This window comes from Melanerpes formicivorus, unplaced genomic scaffold, assembly GCF_026170545.1.
Source record: "Melanerpes formicivorus ecotype bairdi unplaced genomic scaffold, bMelFor1.0.p_v2 SCAF_183, whole genome shotgun sequence".
Classification (NCBI taxonomy): Eukaryota; Metazoa; Chordata; class Aves; order Piciformes; family Picidae; genus Melanerpes; species Melanerpes formicivorus.
This window is the reverse complement of record NW_027142535.1, coordinates 110,635-128,063: the sequence shown is the minus strand read 5'-3', so window position 1 is coordinate 128,063 and position 17,429 is coordinate 110,635. Positions and strand designations below refer to the sequence as shown.

Sequence of the window (17,429 nt, the reverse complement as noted above, 5' to 3'; positions counted from 1 at the left end):
CGTTTTTCTGACAGCTCTTGGAGGAACATTTCTGTACAGGTGTTCCCCAGGGCTCCTCAGCTGCTCAGAACTCAACGTGTTGTCTTGGAGGGGAATAAAACCCAATGGAAAGCTGAGAGTGAGGTGACAACGCAGGCACCGCCCCCCCCGGCGTGGCACCGCCCCCCCAGCGTGTCACCGCCCCCCTCCAGCGTGTCACCGCCTCCCCCAGCGTGGCACCGCCCCCCCAGCGTGTCACCGCCCCTCCCAGCGTGTCACCGCCCCCCCAGCGTGTCACCGCCCCCCTCCAGCGTGTCACCGCCCCCCTCCAGCGTGTCACCGCCCCCCTCCAGCGTGTCACCGCCCCCCCCCAGCGTGTCACCGCCCCCCCCTCCAGCGTGTCACCGCCCCCCTCCAGCGTGTCAGCGCCCCCTCCAGCGTGTCACCGCCCCCCTCCAGCGTGTCACCGCCCCCCTCCAGCGTGTCACCGTCCCCCTCCAGCGTGTCACCGCCCCCCTCCAGCATGTCACCGCCCCCCTCCAGCGTGTCACCGCCCCCCTCCAGCGTGTCACCGTCCCCCTCCAGCGTGTCACCGCCCCCCCAGCGTGGCACCGCCCCCCCAGCGTGGCACCGCCCCCCAGCCTGAACCCCACCCCCCAGCATGGCACCGCCCTCAACAACATGGCGCCAGATGCTTTCAGGGTTGTGGCTGGTAGAAGTTGCAGCTCTTCTGCTGTGTCCCAGGTCAGTGCCAGTCTCTGCTGCTTTGTGGGGTTTCTCTATAGCAGCCGCTGGAGGTGCGCGGGGCTTGGGGGGGTGGCCACCGGCGGGGCAGCGCGGGGCTTTGAGGGGGGGGGGGGGGGGGGGCGTGTCCGGGCTTGACCGGTGGGGCTCTGCGGGGGCGGCGGCTGCTGCCTCAACCGTACCCAGAGGCCCCGTGGGAGCTCAATGCTGCCACCCTGTGTGTAATGGCCGGCAGTGCAGCCGTGCCGCGGCGTGTGCCGCCCCGGGGGAGCTCAATGCTGCCACCCGGTGTGTAATGGCCGGCAGTGCAGCCGTACCGCGGCGTATAGCGCCCCGTGGGAGCTCAGTGCTCAACCCTGTGTGTAATGGCCGCAGTGCAGCCGTGCCGCGGCGTGTGCCGCCCCGTGGGAGCTAATTTCTGCAGCCTAACTGCGCCGAATGCTCGAAAATTCTTAAGGGAAGAGCGGAGAGCGGAGAGCTAGACTCGAGTGTCGCTATGGATCCGGCGCCTGCGCCCTAGCCCGGTTCTGCTGGCGCCACAGGGGCAGCGTCCCGGTGGTCGCTATGGATCCGGCGCCTGCGCCCTAGCCCGGCTCTGCTGGCGCCAGAGGGGCAGCGTCCCGGTGGTCGCTATGGATCCGGCGCCTGCGCCCTAGCCCGGCTCTGCTCGCGCCAGGGGGGCAGCGTCCCGGTGGTCGCTATGGAAAAAAAATCCATCTGAAAAAAGAAGTAGCAGAGAAGGAAAGCTGAAGCTGCAAAGATTGCAGTCCCCTCAGTTCTGGTTGTAGCCGGGTGGGGGTTGGTCTCTTCTCCCAGGCAAGCAGCACCAGAACAAGAGGACACAGTCTCAAGCTGTGCCAGGGGAGGTTTAGGCTGGATGTTAGGAAGAGGCTTACAGCTTGGCCAAAGACTCTTCCGATCCCTGTCTTCTGGTCGTGACCAGCAGCGTGCACGGGTGGCCAAGAAGGCCACTGGCAACCTGGCCAATATCAGGATCAGAGTGGCCAGCAGGAGCAGGGAGGTCATTCTGCCCCTGCACTTGGCACTGGTTAGGGCACACCTTGAGTCCCGTGTCCAGTTCTGGGCCCCTCCGTTTAAGCAAGACGTTGAGTTGCTGGAAGGTGTCCGGAGAAGGGCAACAAAGCTGGGGAGGGGTTTGGAGCACAGGCCTGTGAGGAGAGGCTGAGGGAGCTGGGGTTGCTTAGCCTGGAGAAGAGGAGGCTCAGGGGAGACCTTCTTGCTTTCTACGACTCCCTGAAGGGAGGTTGTAGCCAGGTGGGGGTTGGTCTCTTCTTCCAGGCAAGCAGCACCAGAACAAGAGGACACAGTCTCAAGCTGTGCCAGGGGAGGTTTAGGCTAGAGGTTAGGAAGAGGTTCTGCACAGAGAGAGTGATTGCCCATTGGAATGGGCTGCCCAGGGAGGTGGTGGAGTCACCATCTTTGGAGGTGTTCAGGAGGAGACTGGATAGGGTGCTTGGTTGCATGGTTTAGTTGATTAGGTGGTGTTGGATGATAGCTTGGACACGATGATCTTGAAGGTCTCTTCCAACCTGGTCCATTCCATCCCATTCCAATCAACTAAACCATGGCACTGAGTGCCTCATCCAGTCTCTTTCTAAACACTCCCAGTGATGGTGACTCCACCACCTCCCTGGGCAGCACATTCCAAAGGCCAATCTCTCTTTCAACCTGCTCTATTCTATTCTATGAAGACCTTCTTCCTAACATCCTGGTTTCATTGGTGAGAGCAACAGACTTGGTTGCTGCCACCCGCTGCTAAGGGGTCTGAGTGGCCCCCAAATGGGGTTTGGAGGCAGGTAAAGGTTTCTTTTGGCGTGTGAAGGGGTTTTGTGGGCATCTAGAAGGGGTGTGGAGCCCCCTGAAAGGGTCTGGGATAGTGTCAGGGGGTTCTGGGCTGGTCTACCAGCGGGTCTGGGGACATTAGAAGCGTCTGGGGGTACCTAAAATGGAGCTGGGCGTATGAGATGGGGGGTTTGGGTGCCTCCAAAGGGGTTTTGTGGGCATCTAAGTTGGGGAATCTGGGGGGGTCCTGAAGGAGTTGGGGGGTTCTCGTCAAGCTATGAGCAGACACACAGAGAGATGTTAACGGACTTTCTTTGATCATTCCAGGTCTGGTGTGCTGGGACTGGCAGGATCTTCCTGAGCTGTCCATGTACAGTTTCTGTCGACACCCTTCAGCTCGTACATCCGGTTTGCTGACAGAGGGTGTGGGGTTTGTGGGGCCCGGCAGCGAGAGCTTTCCAAAGAGGAGCTCTTCAGGGCAGCTCCAAGGTTAGGTTTGGATTCTCCTGGAGTCGCACACAGAACGACTCTCACGATTCCAGTGGTCTCATTTCATAGCTGCATTTTCATCTCTCTGCCTAGGTGACAGGACAACCTCACTAATGAAGAGAGATAGCCTGAGCTCTGCAGGAACCTTGAACCCAAGCAGCCAGTGCCTTCTGTGAGTACAAGCTGTCCTTGCTCAACGTGGAAGTAGTTGAGAGCTGAAGCCAGACCACACCATAATTCCCTCAGCTTCCTCTTCTGCAGATTAAACAGTCCCAGTTCCCTCAGCCACTCCTCATAAGACTTGTTATCCAGACCCCTCACCAGCTTTGTGGCCCTTCTCTGGACTCACTCTCTCACAAGGGGTGTCCTGGGGAACACCACTTGTGCCCGGCCGGCCACCGGCTGGGTTTAACTCTGTTCCCCACCGCTCTTGGGGCCTGGCCATCCATCCTGTTCTGCTGTCCAGCAGTCCCTTTGAAAAAAAATCCATCTGAAAAAAGAAGTAGCAGAGAAGGAAAGCTGAAGCTGCAAAGACTGCAGTCCCCTCAGTTCTGGTTGTAGCCAGGTGGGGGTTGGTCTCTTCTCCCAGGCAAGCAGCACCAGAGCAAGAGGACACAGTCTCAAGCTGTGCCAGGGGAGGTTTAGGCTGGATGTTAGGAAGAAGGTCTTCATAGAATAGAATAGAGCAGGTTGAAAGAGAGATTGGCCTTTGGAATGTGCTGCTCAGTGAGGTGGTGCCCAGGGAGTCACCATCACTGGAAGTGTTTAGAAAGAGACTGGATGAGGCACTCAGTGCCATGGTTTAGTTGATTAGATGGTGTTGGAATGGAATGGTATGGAATGGAATGGAATAGAAAAGAATAGACCAGACCGAGTTGGAAGAGACCTTCAAGATCATCGTGTCCAACCTATCATCCAACACCACCTAATCAACTAAACCATGCAACCAAGCACCCTATCCAATCTCCTCCTGAACACCTCCAAAGATGGTGACTCCACCACCTCCCTGGGCAGCCCATTCCAATGGGCCATCACTCTCTCTGTGCAGAACCTCTTCCTAACCTCTAGCCTAAACCTCCCCTGCTGCAGCCTGAGACTGTGTCCTCTTGCTGGGCCCGGTGATGATCAAAGTTCTTTTCCAACCTGCTTACTCCTGTTTGGGTTTATTCTCCTGTATGAATTGTCAGTTCAAAGCACTCGAGAGAAATGATGTGATGGCTGTGCTGCAAAGCATCAGACTGGGGACCGAAAGACAACCTCCTGTGGATCGATGTACCGGGATATTCCAGGAACCTCTGTGCTGCCATAGACCTGGACTTAAACTCATTCCAGATGCCGCGGTGTGTTCCACATGACAATCGCACTCGGCACGTGAAGAGTGGCCAAGAGACTTCCCTTGTTTCCTTTGTGGAAGGCTTTTGTTTGTCCCCCGGCCCCGGGGGCCGTGTTCCTCTCGGGCAGGCTGCGGACGAGGCTGCCCTCGGCAGCAGGCGTGCCGCAAGCGGAGCGGCGAAGCTGTGTTCCTGGCAGTTCTCTCTCCGCCTGGATCAGGACAAAGGTACCGGCTGACAAGGACTTGCACTGACACAGGGTCAGAGAGCTGAGAGCACCAAAGGGTTTAATTGGTGAGAGCAACAGACTTGGTTGCTGCCACCCGCTGCTAAGGGGTCTGAGTGGGCCCCAAATGGGGTTTGGAGGCAGGTAAAGGTTTCTTTTGGCGTGTGAAGGGGTTTTGTGGGCATCTAGAAGGGGTGTGGAGCCCCCTGAAAGGGTCTGGGATAGTGTCAGGGGGTTCTGGGCTGGTCCACCAGCGGGTCTGGGGACATTAGAAGCGTCTGGGGGTACCTAAAACGGAGCTGGGCGTATCAGATGGGGGGTTTGGGTGCCTCCAAAGGGGTTTTGTGGGCATCTAAGTTGGGGAATCTGTGGGGGTCCTGAAGGAGTTGGGGGGTTCTCAGTGAGGTTTTGGAGTCTCTGTGGAGTGCCTGCAGTCTCCTGGAGTGCCTGTGCTTGAAACCCCCCAGAGGCCGCGCAGAGTGGTGCTCACAGTAGCTCTGCAAGCCTGCCATGGGCTCAGGAGGCTGTGCAGCGGTTAAACCTTTTCTTTTGCTCAAGCACAATCTTTCTGAATTCTTTTCTTGGATTTTTTTTTTCCCAGGGTGATGTGAAACTGTCTGATTTTGGGCTAAGCACAGCTGTTCAGAAGTCTCAGAGACCTGAGCTCTACAGGAACCTTGAACCCAAGCAGCCAGTGCCTTCTGTGAGTACAAGCTGTCCTTGTTCAACGTGGAACTAGTTGAGAGCTGAAGCCAGACCACACCATAATTCCCTCAGCTTCCTCTTCTGCAGATTAAACAGTCCCAGTTCCCTCAGCCACTCCTCATAAGACTTGTTATCCAGACCCCTCACCAGCTTTGTGGCCCTTCTCTGGACTCACTCTCTCACAAGGGGTGTCCTGGGGAACACCACTTGTGCCCGGCCGGCCACCGGCTGGGTTTAACTCTGTTCCCCACCGCTCTTGGGGCCTGGCCATCCATCCTGTTCTGCTGTCCAGCAGTCCCTTTGAAAAAAAATCCATCTGAAAAAAGAAGTAGCAGAGAAGGAAAGCTGAAGCTGCAAAGACTGCAGTCCCCTCAGTTCTTGTGGTACCCTCTGTGAGATCCTAAGCCACCTGAACTGAGCCGGTCAGGCAGCCAAGCTAGTGCAGCAGTGTCTTCTGGAGAGTTGATAGGAGCCAGTTCTGTGGGGTTTGTTGAAGTGAGTGGCCAGTCGTTCTACATGAACAATTGTCTTAGTGCTAGCAAGCAGGAGGCTCTGAAGTGTGGTACTTTGAGAGCTCCATTCATACTTGCCCTTCAGGAGGAGCCAGCTCTTTCATTGAAGGATCTTCCTGAGCTGTCCAAGTACAATTTCTGTTGACACTTTTCAGCTCTTACATCCAGGTTGCTGACAGAGGATGTTGGGTTTGTGGGCCCTGGCAGCGACAGTTTTCCAAAGAGGAGCTCTAAGGCCAGCTGCAAGGTTAGGTTTGGATTCTCCAGGGGTGCCTGTGCTTGAAAGCCCCCCAGAGGCCGTGCAGAGTGGTGCTCGCAGTAGCTCTGTGCAAGTCTGCCATGGGCTCAGGAGGCCAGTATCTAGAGAGAGGGAGAGGGAAGGACAGTGACACTTCTAAGACAGTTTTAAAGAAATAATTATGAGAAGAGGCAAATTAATTCTGGGGACTCATGTGATATATCTGTTTAAGAGAAAAAAAAATGAAGGAGGTTTCTGACCATAACCAGGCTGACAAAGCACAGTAATGTGGTTTCCTATGGGATTCAACTCCTCCTGCATTGCACAGGACACTTCAACAGCTGTCCTGACAAGCTCTAAGTAATGAACTTAATCCACCCTGTGCAAGCAATGGGGCAAAAGATTACAAAATCCATGTATGCAATTGAGATGTGTTACATTGGGACGCCCAGGATACACCTCATCGAGCTCTCCTAGTTTTTAGACGCAAGATGGAAGAAGGAAGGGGGAAGACAGAGCAGAAGGTCTATTTAAATATGAAACTCCTAGGCTGAAAGAAAAGAAAAACATTTTAAAGAGCACTCAGTGAGACTCTGTCACCAGCATAGCTAATCACAGAATCACTGAGTGTTAGGGGTTGGAAGGGACCCCAAAATAGCATCCGGTCCAACCCCTGTGCCAGTGCAGGATCACCTGGGGCAGGTTTTGAATGTCTCCAGAGACTCCACTAACTCTCTGGGCAGCCTGCTCCAGGGCTCTGGCACACACAGTGAAAAGGTTTTCCCTTCTGTTCCTGTGGAACTTCCTCCTTTTATTCGTCGGACACAGCGAAGCCGCTGGGTCGTGTTGCTGCGGCAAGGTGACCCACCCTGTAGTTCAGGGCCTGGGTCTGTGCCTTCATGGCAGCCTGTTCCCTTGGCACCCTGTCAGCTTAACAGCCCTGTACTTGGGGTCTGTGTGACGAGTTGTGGAGCCCTCCATTCCCCCTTCTGTCCCCAGCAGCAGCCCAAGGTCCCTGTAAGCAGGGCTGGGGAGGCTGCTTTAGGCAGCTAACAGGAACCAACCTTGCCTGGCCCTTAGGGGGCTGAGGTCAGTCCCTGGGCTCCTGAAGAGGTGGTGTTGCGCTGCTGCCAGGAGGGCCGGCCCGTAGGTGGGGCACGGGCCAGAGCCTGTGGCTCTCTGTGGGGCTTTTTGGGAGTGCTGCTGAGGCCTCACTCTGTCCTGTTGGCATCCTTTGTCAGGGTAGCCAGATCCTAGGCCTGATGTCTATCGTTAGCTCAATTGCAGAATTTCCTCGTCTGCTGTTCCTGTCCGTAAATTTTTGCCAGTGCTTCTGTAATAAAAAGGTTTTTATTTCTCCTGTAACTTGCAAGCTGGTGACCTCCTTAGGAGCACCACTGTGTTGTTCACAAAGTTCTTTGCTGTTGCAAAGCTGGGAGAAGTGTGAGGTTCAGCTGATGAAGTTTCTCTCTTTTAGAAGTGTCTGCTCAGCCGTCCTCTTCCTGGATCTCGGAGCTTTGTCTCTCCCTGTTTGCGGTGCCCCGACAAGGACTTGTGCCGACACATCCTCGGGAAGCTGAAACCACCAAAGGGTTTAATGGGTTTGAGACAAAATTCACCCAACTCATTCTGCGGTGGTGTACGGGAAAGAGTCGGTAGGGGAAGCCGCAGGACAGCCTGCAGCAAAGCTCAGGACTTGTTCCCTCGCCTCTTCCTTCTGCGCGTGTCCTCGTCGGCCGCCTGTAAGCGAGACGCTTCGCCAGCTGGCTTGTTTGAATTCAGTAAAGTTATGGCATGGAAGTTATCTGGTAGGAGTCGTTGCTAAACAGATGTAGTTGAAGCTTTGTATCTTCCGTTCTCACTACTAGTTATTCTAATCTTGCCCTGTTGGTTTAGCCCGTCAGTTTTCATGTTCTCTTCATCTATTAGTAGCAGAAGAAAGGGCCCCTTGATTCCAATATTTCTTGCTGTAGTTCAGAGGTAGAGTTGGCTTTCCCTCTGACCTTTTATACTTTTACTTTGTGTTAAGTGGAACCCAAAACTGAATAGGATACTTTGTGTAAAGCTTGAGCAGCCCTTAACTTTCGAATTATTATACTGCATGCACTACTGCTTTGCAACATTCACAGGACTGTGGTGGTGTCAGACAGTTCACTTGCATTTAGCTCCTCAGGGGCCAGGCCTTCCTTTGGGCTGATAGTCTTGGCCAAAGCTGCAATGTTCAGTCCTTGCTGTGAAAGGCAGGAGGTGCTGGCTGGGCAGTTTGCTTTATTTTGTGCCTTTCTGGGGGCGAATCAAAGGGAGTGGGGGGATTGTGGGTGGGCTGGTTCTGCCACGTGGGGCAGGGGGCTGCTGCAGCAGAGGAGCAGGTGAGCGAGGGCTGGGGGCCCCCCCCCTAAAGTGCTGAAAATTCTCCGAGGGCACCACACTATCTTTAAAAGTGTAAGTACTGGGGTGAGGCGAGGCGGAGGCAAACCTCTGGTTTGCAGCTGGAGAGGGAGGGCTTGGAGTGACTGGTGCGTAAGAAAGCTTTGGAAACGACCCCTGTCTGCCCTCTCTGCTTCTAAAAGGCTTTTAGCATTGGAAAATAAAACCCACGTGGGGGCCCGGCTGCTGCCCACGCCCAGGGAGGTGCTCAGTGCTGCCACCCGGTGTGTAACGGCCGGCAGTGCAGCCGTGCCGTGGCGTGTGTCGCCCCGGGGGAGCTCAATGCTGCCACCCGGTGTGTACTGGCCGGCAGTGCAGCCGTGCCGCGGCGTGTGCCGCCCCGGGGGAGCTAATTTCTGCAGCCTAACTGCGCTGAATGCTCGAAAATTCTTAGGGGGAGAGCGGAGAGCTTGACTCGAGCGTCGCTATGGATCCGGCGCCTGCGCCCTAGCTCCGATCTGCTTCCCAGTCGCTTCCAGTTCTCTGCCAGTCCTTTGGTGGGGGGAAACTGTTGGGACCGGGAGGGCACCGGGAGGAGGCCATTACTGTGTAGTTTGGTAATACCGACGGCTGCAGCTGGTGCTGAGCTAAACAGAATGATCACAGAAGGCTTTTGCTCTGAAGCCAGAGCTGCCTGCTGGCGGAACGAACGTTTTTCTGACAGCTCTTGGAGGAACATTTCTGTACAGGTGCTCCCCAGGGCTCCTCAGCTGCTCAGAACTCAACGTGTTGTCTTGGAGGGGAATAAAACCCAATGGAAAGCTGAGAGTGAGGTGACAACGCAGGCACCGCCCCCCCCGGCGTAGCACCGCCCCCCCAGCGTGGCACCGCCCCCTCAGCGTGTCACCGCCCCCCTCCAGCGTGTCACCGCCTCCCCCAGCGTGGCACCGCCCCCCCAGCGTGTCACCGCCCCTCCCAGCGTGTCACCGCCCCCCCTCCAGCGTGTCACCGCCCCCCTCCAGCGTGTCACCGCCCCCCCAGCGTGTCACCGCCCCCGCCCAGCGTGTCACCACCCCCCTCCAGCGTGTCACCGCCCCCCAGCCTGAACCCCACCCCCCAGCATGGCACCGCCCTCAACAACATGGCGCCAGATGCTTTCAGGGTTGTGGCTGGTAGAGGTTGCAGCTCTTCTGCTGTGTCCCAGGTCAGTGCCAGTCTCTGCTGCTTTGTGGGGTTTCTCTATAGCAGCCGCTGGAGGTGCGCGGGGCTTGGGGGGGTGGCCACCGGCGGGGCAGCGCGGGGCTTTTGGGGGGGAGGTGGGGGCGTGTCCGGGCTTGACCGGTGGGGCTCTGCGGGGGTGGCGGCTGCTGCCTCAACCGTACCCAGAGGCCCCGTGGGAGCTCAATGCTGCCACCCTGTGTGTAATGGCCGGCAGTGCAGCCGTGCCGCGGCGTGTGCCGCCCCGGGGGAGCTCAATGCTGCCACCCGGTGTGTAATGGCCGGCAGTGCAGCCGTACCGCGGCGTATAGCGCCCCGTGGGAGCTCAGTGCTCAACCCTGTGTGTAATGGCCGCAGTGCAGCCGTGCCGCGGCGTGTGCCGCCCCGTGGGAGCTAATTTCTGCAGCCTAACTGCGCCGAATGCTCGAAAATTCTTAAGGGAAGAGCGGAGAGCGGAGAGCTTGACTCGAGTGTCGCTATGGATCCGGCGCCTGCGCCCTAGCCCGGCTCTGCTGGCGCCACAGGGGCAGCGTCCCGGTGGTCGCTATGGATCCGGCGCCTGCGCCCTAGCCCGGCTCTGCTGGCGCCAGAGGGGCAGCGTCCCGGTGGTCGCTATGGATCCGGCGCCTGCGCCCTAGCCCGGCTCTGCTCGCGCCAGGGGGGCAGCGTCCCGGTGGTCGCTATGGAAAAAAAATCCATCTGAAAAAAGAAGTAGCAGAGAAGGAAAGCTGAAGCTGCAAAGATTGCAGTCCCCTCAGTTCTGGTTGTAGCCGGGTGGGGGTTGGTCTCTTCTCCCAGGCAAGCAGCACCAGAACAAGAGGACACAGTCTCAAGCTGTGCCAGGGGAGGTTTAGGCTGGATGTTAGGAAGAGGCTTACAGCTTGGCCAAAGACTCTTCCGATCCCTGTCTTCTGGTCGTGACCAGCAGCGTGCACGGGTGGCCAAGAAGGCCACTGGCAACCTGGCCAATATCAGGATCAGAGTGGCCAGCAGGAGCAGGGAGGTCATTCTGCCCCTGCACTTGGCACTGGTTAGGGCACACCTTGAGTCCCGTGTCCAGTTCTGGGCCCCTCCGTTTAAGCAAGACGTTGAGTTGCTGGAAGGTGTCCGGAGAAGGGCAACAAAGCTGGGGAGGGGTTTGGAGCACAGGCCTGTGAGGAGAGGCTGAGGGAGCTGGGGTTGCTTAGCCTGGAGAAGAGGAGGCTCAGGGGAGACCTTCTTGCTTTCTACGACTCCCTGAAGGGAGGTTGTAGCCAGGTGGGGGTTGGTCTCTTCTTCCAGGCAAGCAGCACCAGAACAAGAGGACACAGTCTCAAGCTGTGCCAGGGGAGGTTTAGGCTAGAGGTTAGGAAGAGGTTCTGCACAGAGAGAGTGATTGCCCATTGGAATGGGCTGCCCAGGGAGGTGGTGGAGTCACCATCTTTGGAGGTGTTCAGGAGGAGACTGGATAGGGTGCTTGGTTGCATGGTTTAGTTGATTAGGTGGTGTTGGATGATAGCTTGGACACGATGATCTTGAAGGTCTCTTCCAACCTGGTCCATTCCATCCCATTCCAATCAACTAAACCATGGCACTGAGTGCCTCATCCAGTCTCTTTCTAAACACTCCCAGTGATGGTGACTCCACCACCTCCCTGGGCAGCACATTCCAAAGGCCAATCTCTCTTTCAACCTGCTCTATTCTATTCTATGAAGACCTTCTTCCTAACATCCTGGTTTCATTGGTGAGAGCAACAGACTTGGTTGCTGCCACCCGCTGCTAAGGGGTCTGAGTGGCCCCCAAATGGGGTTTGGAGGCAGGTAAAGGTTTCTTTTGGCGTGTGAAGGGGTTTTGTGGGCATCTAGAAGGGGTGTGGAGCCCCCTGAAAGGGTCTGGGATAGTGTCAGGGGGTTCTGGGCTGGTCTACCAGCGGGTCTGGGGACATTAGAAGCGTCTGGGGGTACCTAAAATGGAGCTGGGCGTATGAGATGGGGGGTTTGGGTGCCTCCAAAGGGGTTTTGTGGGCATCTAAGTTGGGGAATCTGGGGGGGTCCTGAAGGAGTTGGGGGGTTCTCGTCAAGCTATGAGCAGACACACAGAGAGATGTTAACGGACTTTCTTTGATCATTCCAGGTCTGGTGTGCTGGGACTGGCAGGATCTTCCTGAGCTGTCCATGTACAGTTTCTGTCGACACCCTTCAGCTCGTACATCCGGTTTGCTGACAGAGGGTGTGGGGTTTGTGGGGCCTGGCAGCGAGAGCTTTCCAAAGAGGAGCTCTTCAGGGCAGCTCCAAGGTTAGGTTTGGATTCTCCTGGAGTCGCACACAGAACGACTCTCACGATTCCAGTGGTCTAATTTCATAGCTGCATTTTCATCTCTCTGCCTAGGTGACAGGACGACCTCACTAATGAAGAGAGATAGCCTGAGCTCTGCAGGAACCTTGAACCCAAGCAGCCAGTGCCTTCTGTGAGTACAAGCTGTCCTTGCTCAACGTGGAAGTAGTTGAGAGCTGAAGCCAGACCACACCATAATTCCCTCAGCTTCCTCTTCTGCAGATTAAACAGTCCCAGTTCCCTCAGCCACTCCTCATAAGACTTGTTATCCAGACCCCTCACCAGCTTTGTGGCCCTTCTCTGGACTCACTCTCTCACAAGGGGTGTCCTGGGGAACACCACTTGTGCCCGGCCGGCCACCGGCTGGGTTTAACTCTGTTCCCCACCGCTCTTGGGGCCTGGCCATCCATCCTGTTCTGCTGTCCAGCAGTCCCTTTGAAAAAAAATCCATCTGAAAAAAGAAGTAGCAGAGAAGGAAAGCTGAAGCTGCAAAGACTGCAGTCCCCTCAGTTCTGGTTGTAGCCAGGTGGGGGTTGGTCTCTTCTCCCAGGCAAGCAGCACCAGAGCAAGAGGACACAGTCTCAAGCTGTGCCAGGGGAGGTTTAGGCTGGATGTTAGGAAGAAGGTCTTCATAGAATAGAATAGAGCAGGTTGAAAGAGAGATTGGCCTTTGGAATGTGCTGCTCAGTGAGGTGGTGCCCAGGGAGTCACCATCACTGGAAGTGTTTAGAAAGAGACTGGATGAGGCACTCAGTGCCATGGTTTAGTTGATTAGATGGTGTTGGAATGGAATGGTATGGAATGGAACGGAATAGAAAAGAATAGACCAGACCGAGTTGGAAGAGACCTTCAAGATCATCGTGTCCAACCTATCATCCAACACCACCTAATCAACTAAACCATGCAACCAAGCACCCTATCCAATCTCCTCCTGAACACCTCCAAAGATGGTGACTCCACCACCTCCCTGGGCAGCCCATTCCAATGGGCCATCACTCTCTCTGTGCAGAACCTCTTCCTAACCTCTAGCCTAAACCTCCCCTGGTGCAGCCTGAGACTGTGTCCTCTTGCTGGGCCCGGTGATGATCAAAGTTCTTTTCCAACCTGCTTACTCCTGTTTGGGTTTATTCTCCTGTATGAATTGTCAGTTCAAAGCACTCGAGAGAAATGATGTGATGGCTGTGCTGCAAAGCATCAGACTGGGGACCGAAAGACAACCTCCTGCGGATCGATGTACCGGGATATTCCAGGAACCTCTGTGCTGCCATAGACCTGGACTTAAACTCATTCCAGATGCCGCGGTGTGTTCCACATGACAATCGCACTCGGCACGTGAAGAGTGGCCAAGAGACTTCCCTTGTTTCCTTTGTGGAAGGCTTTTGTTTGTCCCCCGGCCCCGGGGGCCGTGTTCCTCTCGGGCAGGCTGCGGACGAGGCTGCCCTCGGCAGCAGGCGTGCCGCAAGCGGAGCGGCGAAGCTGTGTTCCTGGCAGTTCTCTCTCCGCCTGGATCAGGACAAAGGTACCGGCTGACAAGGACTTGCACTGACACAGGGTCAGAGAGCTGAGAGCACCAAAGGGTTTAATTGGTGAGAGCAACAGACTTGGTTGCTGCCACCCGCTGCTAAGGGGTCTGAGTGGGCCCCAAATGGGGTTTGGAGGCAGGTAAAGGTTTCTTTTGGCGTGTGAAGGGGTTTTGTGGGCATCTAGAAGGGGTGTGGAGCCCCCTGAAAGGGTCTGGGATAGTGTCAGGGGGTTCTGGGCTGGTCCACCAGCGGGTCTGGGGACATTAGAAGCGTCTGGGGGTACCTAAAACGGAGCTGGGCGTATCAGATGGGGGGTTTGGGTGCCTCCAAAGGGGTTTTGTGGGCATCTAAGTTGGGGAATCTGTGGGGGTCCTGAAGGAGTTGGGGGGTTCTCAGTGAGGTTTTGGAGTCTCTGTGGAGTGCCTGCAGTCTCCTGGAGTGCCTGTGCTTGAAACCCCCCAGAGGCCGCGCAGAGTGGTGCTCACAGTAGCTCTGCAAGCCTGCCATGGGCTCAGGAGGCTGTGCAGCGGTTAAACCTTTTCTTTTGCTCAAGCACAATCTTTCTGAATTCTTTTCTTGGATTTTTTTTTTCCCAGGGTGATGTGAAACTGTCTGATTTTGGGCTAAGCACAGCTGTTCAGAAGTCTCAGAGACCTGAGCTCTACAGGAACCTTGAACCCAAGCAGCCAGTGCCTTCTGTGAGTACAAGCTGTCCTTGTTCAACGTGGAACTAGTTGAGAGCTGAAGCCAGACCACACCATAATTCCCTCAGCTTCCTCTTCTGCAGATTAAACAGTCCCAGTTCCCTCAGCCACTCCTCATAAGACTTGTTATCCAGACCCCTCACCAGCTTTGTGGCCCTTCTCTGGACTCACTCTCTCACAAGGGGTGTCCTGGGGAACACCACTTGTGCCCGGCCGGCCACCGGCTGGGTTTAACTCTGTTCCCCACCGCTCTTGGGGCCTGGCCATCCATCCTGTTCTGCTGTCCAGCAGTCCCTTTGAAAAAAAATCCATCTGAAAAAAGAAGTAGCAGAGAAGGAAAGCTGAAGCTGCAAAGACTGCAGTCCCCTCAGTTCTTGTGGTACCCTCTGTGAGATCCTAAGCCACCTGAACTGAGCCGGTCAGGCAGCCAAGCTAGTGCAGCAGTGTCTTCTGGAGAGTTGATAGGAGCCAGTTCTGTGGGGTTTGTTGAAGTGAGTGGCCAGTCGTTCTACATGAACAATTGTCTTAGTGCTAGCAAGCAGGAGGCTCTGAAGTGTGGTACTTTGAGAGCTCCATTCATACTTGCCCTTCAGGAGGAGCCAGCTCTTTCATTGAAGGATCTTCCTGAGCTGTCCAAGTACAATTTCTGTTGACACTTTTCAGCTCTTACATCCAGGTTGCTGACAGAGGATGTTGGGTTTGTGGGCCCTGGCAGCGACAGTTTTCCAAAGAGGAGCTCTAAGGCCAGCTGCAAGGTTAGGTTTGGATTCTCCAGGGGTGCCTGTGCTTGAAAGCCCCCCAGAGGCCGTGCAGAGTGGTGCTCGCAGTAGCTCTGTGCAAGTCTGCCATGGGCTCAGGAGGCCAGTATCTAGAGAGAGGGAGAGGGAAGGACAGTGACACTTCTAAGACAGTTTTAAAGAAATAATTATGAGAAGAGGCAAATTAATTCTGGGGACTCATGTGATATATCTGTTTAAGAGAAAAAAAAATGAAGGAGGTTTCTGACCATAACCAGGCTGACAAAGCACAGTAATGTGGTTTCCTATGGGATTCAACTCCTCCTGCATTGCACAGGACACTTCAACAGCTGTCCTGACAAGCTCTAAGTAATGAACTTAATCCACCCTGTGCAAGCAATGGGGCAAAAGATTACAAAATCCATGTATGCAATTGAGATGTGTTACATTGGGACGCCCAGGATACACCTCATCGAGCTCTCCTAGTTTTTAGACGCAAGATGGAAGAAGGAAGGGGGAAGACAGAGCAGAAGGTCTATTTAAATATGAAACTCCTAGGCTGAAAGAAAAGAAAAACATTTTAAAGAGCACTCAGTGAGACTCTGTCACCAGCATAGCTAATCACAGAATCACTGAGTGTTAGGGGTTGGAAGGGACCCCAAAATAGCATCCGGTCCAACCCCTGTGCCAGTGCAGGATCACCTGGGGCAGGTTTTGAATGTCTCCAGAGACTCCACTAACTCTCTGGGCAGCCTGCTCCAGGGCTCTGGCACACACAGTGAAAAGGTTTTCCCTTCTGTTCCTGTGGAACTTCCTCCTTTTATTCGTCGGACACAGCGAAGCCGCTGGGTCGTGTTGCTGCGGCAAGGTGACCCACCCTGTAGTTCAGGGCCTGGGTCTGTGCCTTCATGGCAGCCTGTTCCCTTGGCACCCTGTCAGCTTAACAGCCCTGTACTTGGGGTCTGTGTGACGAGTTGTGGAGCCCTCCATTCCCCCTTCTGTCCCCAGCAGCAGCCCAAGGTCCCTGTAAGCAGGGCTGGGGAGGCTGCTTTAGGCAGCTAACAGGAACCAACCTTGCCTGGCCCTTAGGGGGCTGAGGTCAGTCCCTGGGCTCCTGAAGAGGTGGTGTTGCGCTGCTGCCAGGAGGGCCGGCCCGTAGGTGGGGCACGGGCCAGAGCCTGTGGCTCTCTGTGGGGCTTTTTGGGAGTGCTGCTGAGGCCTCACTCTGTCCTGTTGGCATCCTTTGTCAGGGTAGCCAGATCCTAGGCCTGATGTCTATCGTTAGCTCAATTGCAGAATTTCCTCGTCTGCTGTTCCTGTCCGTAAATTTTTGCCAGTGCTTCTGTAATAAAAAGGTTTTTATTTCTCCTGTAACTTGCAAGCTGGTGACCTCCTTAGGAGCACCACTGTGTTGTTCACAAAGTTCTTTGCTGTTGCAAAGCTGGGAGAAGTGTGAGGTTCAGCTGATGAAGTTTCTCTCTTTTAGAAGTGTCTGCTCAGCCGTCCTCTTCCTGGATCTCGGAGCTTTGTCTCTCCCTGTTTGCGGTGCCCCGACAAGGACTTGTGCCGACACATCCTCGGGAAGCTGAAACCACCAAAGGGTTTAATGGGTTTGAGACAAAATTCACCCAACTCATTCTGCGGTGGTGTACGGGAAAGAGTCGGTAGGGGAAGCCGCAGGACAGCCTGCAGCAAAGCTCAGGACTTGTTCCCTCGCCTCTTCCTTCTGCGCGTGTCCTCGTCGGCCGCCTGTAAGCGAGACGCTTCGCCAGCTGGCTTGTTTGAATTCAGTAAAGTTATGGCATGGAAGTTATCTGGTAGGAGTCGTTGCTAAACAGATGTAGTTGAAGCTTTGTATCTTCCGTTCTCACTACTAGTTATTCTAATCTTGCCCTGTTGGTTTAGCCCGTCAGTTTTCATGTTCTCTTCATCTATTAGTAGCAGAAGAAAGGGCCCCTTGATTCCAATATTTCTTGCTGTAGTTCAGAGGTAGAGTTGGCTTTCCCTCTGACCTTTTATACTTTTACTTTGTGTTAAGTGGAACCCAAAACTGAATAGGATACTTTGTGTAAAGCTTGAGCAGCCCTTAACTTTCGAATTATTATACTGCATGCACTACTGCTTTGCAACATTCACAGGACTGTGGTGGTGTCAGACAGTTCACTTGCATTTAGCTCCTCAGGGGCCAGGCCTTCCTTTGGGCTGATAGTCTTGGCCAAAGCTGCAATGTTCAGTCCTTGCTGTGAAAGGCAGGAGGTGCTGGCTGGGCAGTTTGCTTTATTTTGTGCCTTTCTGGGGGCGAATCAAAGGGAGTGGGGGGATTGTGGGTGGGCTGGTTCTGCCACGTGGGGCAGGGGGCTGCTGCAGCAGAGGAGCAGGTGAGCGAGGGCTGGGGGCCCCCCCCTAAAGTGCTGAAAATTCTCCGAGGGCACCACACTATCTTTAAAAGTGTAAGTACTGGGGTGAGGCGAGGCGGAGGCAAACCTCTGGTTTGCAGCTGGAGAGGGAGGGCTTGGAGTGACTGGTGCGTAAGAAAGCTT

The 17,429-nt window shown here is 55.3% G+C and overlaps 1 long non-coding RNA gene across 1 annotated transcript; it reads left to right on the top strand.

Annotated features, from left to right (window-relative positions):
- Positions 1-2,789: 2,789 nt before the first annotated feature.
- Positions 2,790-14,114, top strand: LOC137457553 (uncharacterized). The gene is made up of 6 exons (XR_010991313.1): positions 2,790-3,015; positions 3,109-3,187; positions 11,725-11,886; positions 11,980-12,058; positions 13,074-13,444; positions 14,045-14,114. It is a non-coding gene; the product is annotated as an uncharacterized lncRNA (long non-coding RNA).
- Positions 14,115-17,429: the final 3,315 nt, after the last annotated feature.